Consider the following 10,888-nt stretch of genomic DNA (forward strand, 5'->3'; position numbering starts at 1 on the left):
GCAAAATTCATTTAACTTGTTAACAGTATCAAGAAGATTAGGTGAGGAATACAATAATAATGAGCAAAAGTTAGAAGGTGTGCAATGGTATTATAAACTATCTAATCAGGCAGAGAAAATAAGTTAGTAAGTAGTAAGTTAAATAAAAGTCAATCTACTATCTGATAAGGCAAAGAAAAGAAGTTAGTAAGTTGTAAGTTGAATAAAAGTCAATCTAATGAATCCAATAGGTATGATGAGAGGAAAGAATGATAGATAATGACACATAGGCTTTAGGTTAGACTTTTGAGATAGTGATAAGGTAGTTAGAGGTTCGTTATGAATGCCCAGCAAACGTTTTTAGTGTGATCAATAGAATCATCTTATAGTGAAGCAATAATGATAGAATAATAGTAAGAGTAGAATGAAAAGCGATAAGTATAGGTAGTTATAAATCACTAGAAAGTTCAAGGATCAAATTAATGACCATAGGTAAGGGTGGAATTAGTGCTGAAAGAATCTATTAGTGAGAGAAATCTTTCAGGATTCAACAAAAGTTAAGGGCACAATATAAATGATGATAGGTATGAATCATAGATCGAGTATAAGTAAAGTTAATAAATTATAAAATATTATGTCAGGAAGGACAATGATATGGTAAAGGGTTCATGTAGATGATACCTTATAGGTAGAGCACAATTGTGCTAAGAGATGATGAAATTTTAGGGAGAAGACCATGAAATATAAATAGTACGCTGATGTCAGTAGGAGAAGATTTCTCTTTGTCTTTAAGTTTAGATCGTACTTTTGGCTCTAAAAGTCTACATAAGCAAGAGAAATAATGTTGACATGACCTAGTATTTAAGAACTTGATAGGCACCAGTCTGTACATATTCTTTTTAAAAGAAAATGACGTAAGTGTGTACCTGATGTTATGCATTAAAGGACGATCAGAGTAGTGACAGGAGTTAAAACGAGTTAGTTACTAGGGCTTGCAACCCTTTTGAACTATAAATTAGAGGAATTACTATTTATGGATGAGTTTCGGTGGATAAAATTGCTATTAACCGGTAAATTTGAGATTAAAGTTTAGAAAGCTGTAAGCAGTTGATGTGGCTATATCAAGGAGAATGAACTAAGTATCTAGTTGGGAATTGTGGTAGAACATGCATTTACCACTATCTCATCAGTTCAAGTGGAACATATAGGCTCAAGGATTGTAGGGAATAATAATATTTTGATGGTCATGTTAGGAAGGAAGTACAGGGAGAATAATCTATGGTGAATATCCTGGTGGGAACCAATCGCAGAGTTAAAATTCTAGAAGTAATGGAGTTAGCAATCAAGTTAAGATTAAAAAGTAAAAAGCTTACAGTTAATGCTAATGGATGAATATCATCAAGGGAAAGGTATAAGAAAAGGAAAGACAAAGAGGAATAGTATGAGAGGGACACTGAAGAATGTCTAGGGCAAGTTATGGTAAAATGGCAGATTAAGGGAGTAGTAGAGCCTCGATCTAAGCATCAATGTTTAAGGAAAATACCTCAAATAATAAGAAGTTTCAAGCAGAAAGCAAGGAACTCCCTTTTAGTAAAAAGATGGTAATATGTGATAAGTCGTGTTGACTGGGTGGCCCAAGAATACATAGACTTTATTAGGTTAAAGAAGAGACCTAGTCCACTTTCTAATATTGATAGATAGAATATGGATGCTCAATATTTGCATGGAGCTCTACACAACTGGTTACAGGAGTTAGGTAGGAGCTAGTATAAGGACCTGGTTAGTGGTCTGCAGTAAGCATGAAGTTCACAATATCATGGAAATGTGAAGTACAGGTGCTTTAGTATAGAGAAAGTCTTACTAAAGCTTCAATGGCCAACAAAATCAGTAATGATCTTAAGTAAGGTACGTGCAAAAGTAGTTATTTCAGATGGAGGATGGTAGCGAGCATGCTACAGTAGGGATAGTTGCAAGCAAAGTGTTTTAACTATCTCTGCATAGTTGGAGGAGTAATGCTCTCACTTGTTCTAATAATCTTCTTGTCACACATTACCCCTCCGTAAGGCATAACATGATCCCGTAGTACACCTAATGAACTACCGAACTTCGCCTATCGGTAACCCATTAAATATACTATAAGGGATTTTAAAACAATTTCCGTTCATTTTTAAATTGGTGGATAATTTTTTTTCAGATATTAAAAATCTTTATTTGAAGTCCAAACATAAATCAAATTTTTGGATATTTAAAATTTCCGCAATTTTTACAAAAATTTCGGCAGAGTGCCGTTTGTATTTTTGAGAAAACAGTTCTTCAAAACCTGAAAAGAAAAATACTCCCAATATATTTTCTCAACTACAACTCCAATATTCAATTTCATTTCACAAATCAATACAAACAACTTAATACACAGTTTGAATTACATCAAACATTGAAACATCTCATTAAGGTGACAAAATTAGTATTTACATTCGTGGGGGTATTACAAATTTAGTAGTACAAAACTTTATAAGTACATAAAATCTCATGATAATATTATAATAATTTGTATTTAATTACATTCCAAAAATATATTACAAAAGAATTGATATAACTGCTCAAATGAAATTATATACATATAATTATAGAATTACATCAAAATCTAATGTATAAGGGTATACCTATGATATACTCGAAGATAGTCTCACTGTATCTTCCAGCAATCTTACTCAGCTGCTCTATATTTTCTTTCACTTGCGACAGCATATAAAGCTATCGCTGAGTGGTGAACTCAGTGGTGAACAAACTAATAATTTAAAACTTAATACAAGTTATTCTTTGATAACTCATAACAAATAAAAGTTTAAAATTTCTAAATTCTTCAAAATTCATGACATCAAAAAATCAATATTTTCATTTATGCAAATTATTCATTTGAATAGCATTTTGATCAAATAGTAACTATTTATCTACATTTATTTTAAATCATGAAACAATACAATATTTTTGAATCATTGATAATTTATTATTTCGTCCACAATTTATCAAACTATATATAATTTAAAGGGTGTTGCCAACAATTCACACAGTTGGACCATGATACAAAATTCATAATAAATGCCGTGTTATACACCACGACATTTCAAACTCTCCCAGTAACCGAGGCTAAAAGGGAGGAACAAAGACTAGGTAGTATATATAAGTACTCATCTAAACTCTTCTCCAATTGACAAGCCAGAGAAGAAGGAACTCACCCCATCTAGTGGAGGAGATATCTCACTAGACAAGCTAATGAGAATTCAAAACATATTGCCATGTCAACTGTGATTTCAAATTATCTTCAAAATAATTTCTATTTACAAAACTGTTTACAAACCATTAACATATTTAATTATTATAAATTCATGCTCAAGGTTGGCAACACATCAAACTTAAAATTTACAATTCTTAAAACCATGCAATAAATCCTTAATGCATAAGAAAATTTATACTTAATTTATATAATTTCATTCAACAAGTTAAAATTTTCAACACAACAAAAATCATAAATCATACAATAAACTTATTCAAATCAATTTGGAAATGAAAAATAATAAAAAGAGTTAGTTGTGCACAAACATCTTACCTAGGCTTGTCTTAGTTCAATTCCTCCTCCTTCTTTGGAGGGCTCCTTTCCCACTAAAACACATAACTAGAGTATTTCAATATCTATTCAATTTATTTCCAATTAATAAATTCAATAATTAAATCTTATACACTTAATTTACCCTATAAAATTGAGTCCTTAATACTTAGTATAATTGTAGTTACTATTCATTTGATCATTTGGTCAAAATATTGACTTTTTCACACTAACTAGATATGCTAATTCTAATTAGACTCACATACCACATTTTGAGTCATATTTTTGTTGGCATTGATTCCCAAATCCAATTCAAAGCCTATTAGGGTTAAATCTCAAAATTTCAGTTTTTGGGTTATTTGTTTGTACTGTTCCATTGGTCTATCTACAGTGAAAATTTGGCTAAGTGTCCTTCATCAAAGTTGTTCCTTATTATCTTATCTTTAATTCCTTTTTGAATCACTCCATTTGGAGTTTTGTAGCCCAAGATATGACCATTTTCCTAAAGCTAGCTAGATTGGTTCAAACCCAAAATTCTGGGCACAATTCTGGTTCTGGCAGGTTTGGTATGTTAACTACAGCTCACTTTTAGATGGGTTATGGTTAGAATTTGGGTTTGTTTCTTTATAAAAGTTATAGTGCCATGTCTAAGATTTCCATCGGCGTAAAATTCATGTCATTTGGACATTCCTACACAAAGTTATGGCCATTAGAACAAGTACTGTTCATATGATCAGTTTTGTACAGGGTAGTGTGCCTAAATCTGGATTTGACCTAACTTTACACCTATTTGTGTTTGGTTTTAGGGTAAGGTTTCTTCACCAAAATTGTAGCATTGGGTCTAAATTTTTATCTCCAATTGGCCTCACACCAATTGGAGCAATCAATTTTCAGTTAGAACTGACCAAGGTTAAACTGCTCAATTGAGGCAGCATCACATTCACCTTTTCAATCCCATTCCAACCATTCAAACACATTCCAAATGGCTCCAAATGACCATTTTAAACCTTAATTTGGTTCCATTACATCAATTATTAATTTTTTCTAAATTTTCCCTCAAACCCTAAGTGCCATGAATCCTAATTTATCAATAACTCCAATTCATATAATTAAATGTTAACATCATATATTCAACATTACACAAGCTCCAAATCATGTTATAACTTCATCAAACACTCTAATTCCCATCAACCCTAGGCTTGCAGAAATTCATGTAGTTCTTTAACATATCATTTTGTTTTATTTTTCAACAAGTCATCACTCAATCAAGTTGCTTAAGTATTAATATAAAGATACAAAAAGAGAAATCAAACTAACCTTACTTGGAATTTTTCAACTCTTCATAACTTCTTCCTTTCTTCTTCTTTTTGTTGTCAAACTCTTTATCAAGGTTTGAATACAAGATTTAATGATGGAAATTAAAGTTTCTATGGTGCAATTTAGGGTTTGATCAAGCTCAAAATGAGCTTTAATGGAGTTTTGGAGTGAGAGGAAGAGAGAGGTGAGTGTGCCGGCTCAATGGGAGAGAAGAAGTGAAAAAAATTAATTTTTAATTTTGTTTTTATCTCTTTATTTGACTTGGTCAATAAATAATTAATTTGGTAATTATATATGAGGTCATGCTTGGGTCATTGGGGTGATGTCATTAATTTTATTTTCATTTCTTTTCTTTTTCCTTTGTTTTTTTTCCCCTCACTTATTTAATTTAATTCTATATTTTACAATTTTAATTTTTCACATTTTATTGGACAGTTAGGCCATGAGTCACCTTTAAGGATGAATTGGCCAATTTGCCCCTTGCTGATCTGATCCGGTTTGCCAATAATTCAGTGTTTCTTTCGGAACCCTGACTTAATTATTTGATTTGGTTCTCTACCTTTTTCTGTGATTTTCACATTTCTCCTAGCTTCACAATTTTTCCTAAGACCGCAGTGTCACAATGTCCCGTACGAAATTAAGGTTACAATTGACCTCACAGGCACTTCCCGGTACGGTCATTCATCACTGTGACCCTCAGCTCATTTAACTTTTTATGCTCTATTTTTCTTATTTATATTTTACCTTCTAGTAATATATATTAATTTTTGTTTAGGGCTTTTCTAGGTGATATAAGCATATGTCTAGACATCCTGACTATCCAGACAGACACCGGTTACTGAAATAGTAGAATGCATAGACTGCTTAATATAGGGGTGTTATAATTCTCTCCCCCTTAAAAGAAATTTTATCCCGAAATTTTACTCACTGTCAGTCCTTAAATAGTCATACATATTATTTTCTCATGTCTCTCTTACATTTCTATATGGCTTCATGGTCCGAATGATGGTCCATAACACTTTAACCGATGATATTTATTTATTTCTTGACTGCTTCACCTTGTGTGCCAAGTTCTTTCTGAGCTTCTCATCACTAGTTAAATTTGAATTTATTTCAATTCTAGAGGTAAGCAAATCTGTGTGCTAACGGATCCACTCCTTCTAGGACTCCGTATGGTCCTATGAAATAAGAACTTAGTCTTTCTCTTTTCTATATATTCTTATAATCTTCTTTCCTTTAAGTCAATGTAAGACTTCTAACAATCGAATGCAATGTTTAATTTGTTTGTTTAATTATAATCTTCTCTTAGTGTTGTTCTATTTAATATTTCAATTCATTTTTCCTTATAAGGAAATTTCATCGATCATATGAAAAATGCTTATCTCATAATTGGCCATAGGTCTATAACTGTAATCTTTCATTTTTATTTATGACCTAGGCTTATGTGCCATTTTGCACCATCTTGTTCACTTTTATTTAACTTACTATTTACTAATTCACTCCCTTGCCTGATAGGACAATTCGAAATATCATTACACATCTTAAAATTTTTGTTTACTTTGTCTTCCCAATCTTATCCAAATATGGGCTTTTCAATTTGTTCCTTCATTAACTCCCTTATCTCCTCTCACAATTCAATGTTATTCTCTTTCTTGACTCGACTGTCAGGTCAAGAGCTAGTACTCCTTATTATTTCTAATAAATCCTCTACACTTCAATGTTACTCTGCATTAGTCCTCTGACCATTTTGGCTTATACTTCCAATCTTTGAGATATTTCTCTATCATGTTTAATCAACTATTCAAATTTTCATTTCTATATTTTCTTTTTTCTACCGATATCCTATAGCTTATTTTTCGCTGGTTTGCGATCATTACCCTTTTTTTTTTAATTGAACCATAAGCAATTCTTTAACCTTAAGAAGGGAGTCTACCGGACTCTCATTTTTCCCATGCTATTCAAAAGTTTCGCACTAATCCTAATCTAATCCTTATGATCCGCATAATAAAATTGTGCTCTTCCTAAGGAACACCTGACCAACTAGTTCCTATCGAATTACTGTTATCAGTAGAACGTCATTTCTTAACTGTTTAATTATCATCCATAGCATCCTGTCTTTTCCAGGGGAACAAAATCATATTTTGTGTCTTACTGCTACACAAATAGAATACTGCACCTTACTAAACTTTGGGCAAAAGATTCATTGTAATACCAAAATAACTATAAACCCCATATAGGAGACTGGATAACTTAACCCTATATGTGTTATCTTTAAATTTTATCCATACTAAAATCTCTAGTCCTATAACAATTTTTGATGTACTGTAATTCGTGCTAGGGTGACGGAGTCATTAACTCTCACTACCTTGCAACCATGATCTTTTGATATTCTAATTATAGAGTTTTAAATCCCGAATTAGGATTTTCAAACTCAGTTCTAGTAATAAAACTCTATTCTGGTATATTTGTACCAGAGCGAAAGCCTTTTGCAACTATTCTTATCTTTGTGTACTATTGGGTAGTACGTAGCTCTACATAATAAATCCCAAGTTAGTATTGTAATCTGTAACTTACAGCACAAACATCAAGAACATTGCATAGTTACTACGATACATCCCAATAGATTAAACTTCCCTATATCTTATTTCTCTCAAATCCACTAATATCTTAAACTTATTTTGATTATGGTACCCACTGACATCTATCAGCAGTAATACCTTTGCTTTCACCTAGGGCAGATATATTACTACAACTTACTTTTAGGTCCTCTTGCCTTACCTATATAGGCTCACTAATTAACTTTATAATTTATCGTAGTCTAGGAGATGTCTCTCACTAATAAATTTTTTTTTTCAAAACTAATTCTAGTCACGCTTATTATCGTAGTTCTTATCCTACTAGACTAATCACTAACACATCAAAATTTATTTCCATATAAGGAAGTAGCAGTAGAATATATAATTCTAGCATTAACATATAAATAAGTAGAGCCGGAATCAAATAGTATATAATTATTCATTTCAAAAGTTAAGAACGTACCGGCAACTACGTCTGAAGTCTCTACTTCTTTCTCTCGATGCATGGCGTACACTCTTTCTAGTGTATTCCTCTGGTCGGGTTGGTCCATTGTGTTAGGATTACTCGAAGTGCTGTCTCTACTTTTGCCTCTGCCCCTACTGACTATTATTGAGCCTCTAAAATTAGAACCTTGGACTGATTCCTCTAGTGTAGTATGTGGCATAAATCGACGTGCACTAGTACAATCTCGGGCGTAATACCCGATTCCACCATAATTGTAGCAGGCTCCAGTGACCTTATAGCAAATACTCCCATGTAATTTTTCACAAACGTCACAGATACGGATAGGGTAGGAACTTCTGGTTCTTTGATGATTGGTTCTTGATTGCCTCTGCCCTGAAGATCTGCCTCTGTCATACTTAGGAGCTTGGGGTCCCTCAAAACCTTTTCTCTTTCCCAATTTACTATTCAAACTCTGACCAATAGGTTTCTCACTCTTCTCTATTTTATGTTGCCCTTGAGGGGATTGGGTTTGTACTTGGGCCCGGGCTGACAGATTATCAGCCATTTCTTGAAAAAACATGGCCATCTGCTAGGCCATTTGTGTAGAAATTTGTATAGGAGGGACTAGTGCAGCTAGACCTCTAACGCTCTGCAGAACAGGGGCCTCTCCTTATACGTCAGCTGTATCAGACTGCTCTACCGTTTTATCCCCCTTGTCCATATCTATTCACAGGATTTTTTATTTCCTGTACAATCAACACAAGGAGATTTCTCCCCGTTAGTTCATATTTATGATGTAAATGTACTATATGTATCAAACATTTGAGCAATTGAACTTATCGAAAAATATTTCAAATTCACAGTTCAAAATTTATTTTAAAAACTAGCTCTGATACCACTAAAACATGTCACACCTTACCCATCCGTAAAATATAACATGATCCTGTAATACACCTAATGAACTACCGAACTTTGCCTACCGGTCACCCATTAAATATACTACAAGGGATTTTAAAACAATTTCCGTTCATTTTTAAATTGGTGGGTAATTTTTTTTAGATATTAAAAACATTTATTTGAAGTCCAAACATAAATCAAATTTTTAGACATTTAAAATCTCCATAATTTTTACAAAAATTTCGGCAGAGTGCCGTTTGTATTTTTGACAAAACAGTTCTTCAAAACCTGAAAAGAAAAACACTTCCAATATATTTTCTCAACCACAACTCCAATATTCAATTTCATTTCACAAATCAGCACAAATAATTCAATACACAGTTTAAATTAAATCAAACATTGAAACATCTCATTAAGGTAACAAAATTAATATTTACATTCGTGGGAGTATTACAAATTTAGTAGTACAAAACTTTATAAGTACATAAAATCTCAAGATAATATTACAATAATTTGTATTTGATTACATTCTAAAAATATATTACAAAAGAGTTGATACAATTGCTCAAATGAAATTACATACATATAATTACAGAATTACATCAAAATCTAATATACAAGGGTATACCTATGATATACCTGAAGATAGTCTCATTGTGTCTTCCAGTAATTTCACTCAGCTGCTCTATATTTTCTTTCACCTGCGACAGCATAAAAAGCTATCGCTGAGTGGTGAACTCAGTGGTGCACAAATTAATAATTTAAAACTTAATACAAGTTATTCTTTGACAACTCATAACAAATAAAAATTTAAAATTTCTAAATTCTTCAAAATTCATGACATCTAAAAATCAATATTTTCATTCATGCAAATTATTAATTTGAATAGCATTTTGATCAAATAGTAACTATTTATCTACATTTCTTTTAAATCATGAAATAATACAATATTTTTGAATCACTGATAATTTATTTATTTCGACCACAATTTATCAAACTATGCATAATTTAAAGGGCGTTGCCAACAATTCACACAGTTGGATCCATGACACAAAATTCATAATAGATGCCGTGCTGTACACCACGACATTTCAAACTCTCCTAATAATGGATGCTAAAAGGGAGGAACAAAGACTAGCTAGTATATATGAGTACTCATCCAAACTCTTTCCCAACTGGCAAGCTAGAGAGGAAGGAACTCACCCCATCTAGTGGAGGAGATATCTCACTAGACAAGCTAATGAGAATTCAAAACATATTGTCATGTCAACTCTGGTTTCAAATCATATTCAAAATAATTTCTATTTGCAGAAGTGTTTACAAACCATTAACATATTTAATTATTATAAATTCATACTCAAGGTTGGCAACACATCAAACTTAAAATTTACAATTCTCAAAACCATGTAATAAATCCTTAATGCATAAGAAAATTTGTACTTAATTTATATAATTTCATTCAACAAGTTAAAATTCTCAACACAACAAAAATCATAAATCACACAATAAACTTATTCAAATCAATTTAGAAGTGAAAAGTAACAAAAAGAGTTAGTTGTGCACAAACCTCTTATCTAGGCTTGTCTTGGTTCAATTCCTCCTCCTTCCTTGGAGGGCTCCTTTTCCACTAAAACACATAACTAGAGTATTTCAATAACTATTCAATTTATTTCTAATTAATAAATTCAATAATTAAATCTTATACACTTAATTTACCCCACAAAATTGAGTCCTCAGTACTTAGTGTAATTGTGGTTACTATTCATTTAATCATTTGATCAAAATATTCACTTTTTCATACTAATTAGATATGCTAATTCTAATTACACCCATATACCACATTTTGAGTTATATTTTTGTTGGCATTGATTGCCAAATCCAATTCAAAGCCTATTAGGGTTAAATATCAAAATTTCAATTTTGGGTTACTTATTTGTACTGTTCCTTTGGTCTATCTATAGTGGAAATTTGGCTAAGTGTCCTCCATCAAAGTTGTTCTTTATTGGCTTATCTTTAATTCCCTTTTTGAATTACTCCATTTGGAGTTTTGTAGCCTAAGATATGGCTATTTTC

The sequence above is a fragment of the Hevea brasiliensis genome, chromosome 2 (assembly GCF_030052815.1).
Source record: "Hevea brasiliensis isolate MT/VB/25A 57/8 chromosome 2, ASM3005281v1, whole genome shotgun sequence".
NCBI classification, from domain to species: Eukaryota; Viridiplantae; Streptophyta; class Magnoliopsida; order Malpighiales; family Euphorbiaceae; genus Hevea; species Hevea brasiliensis.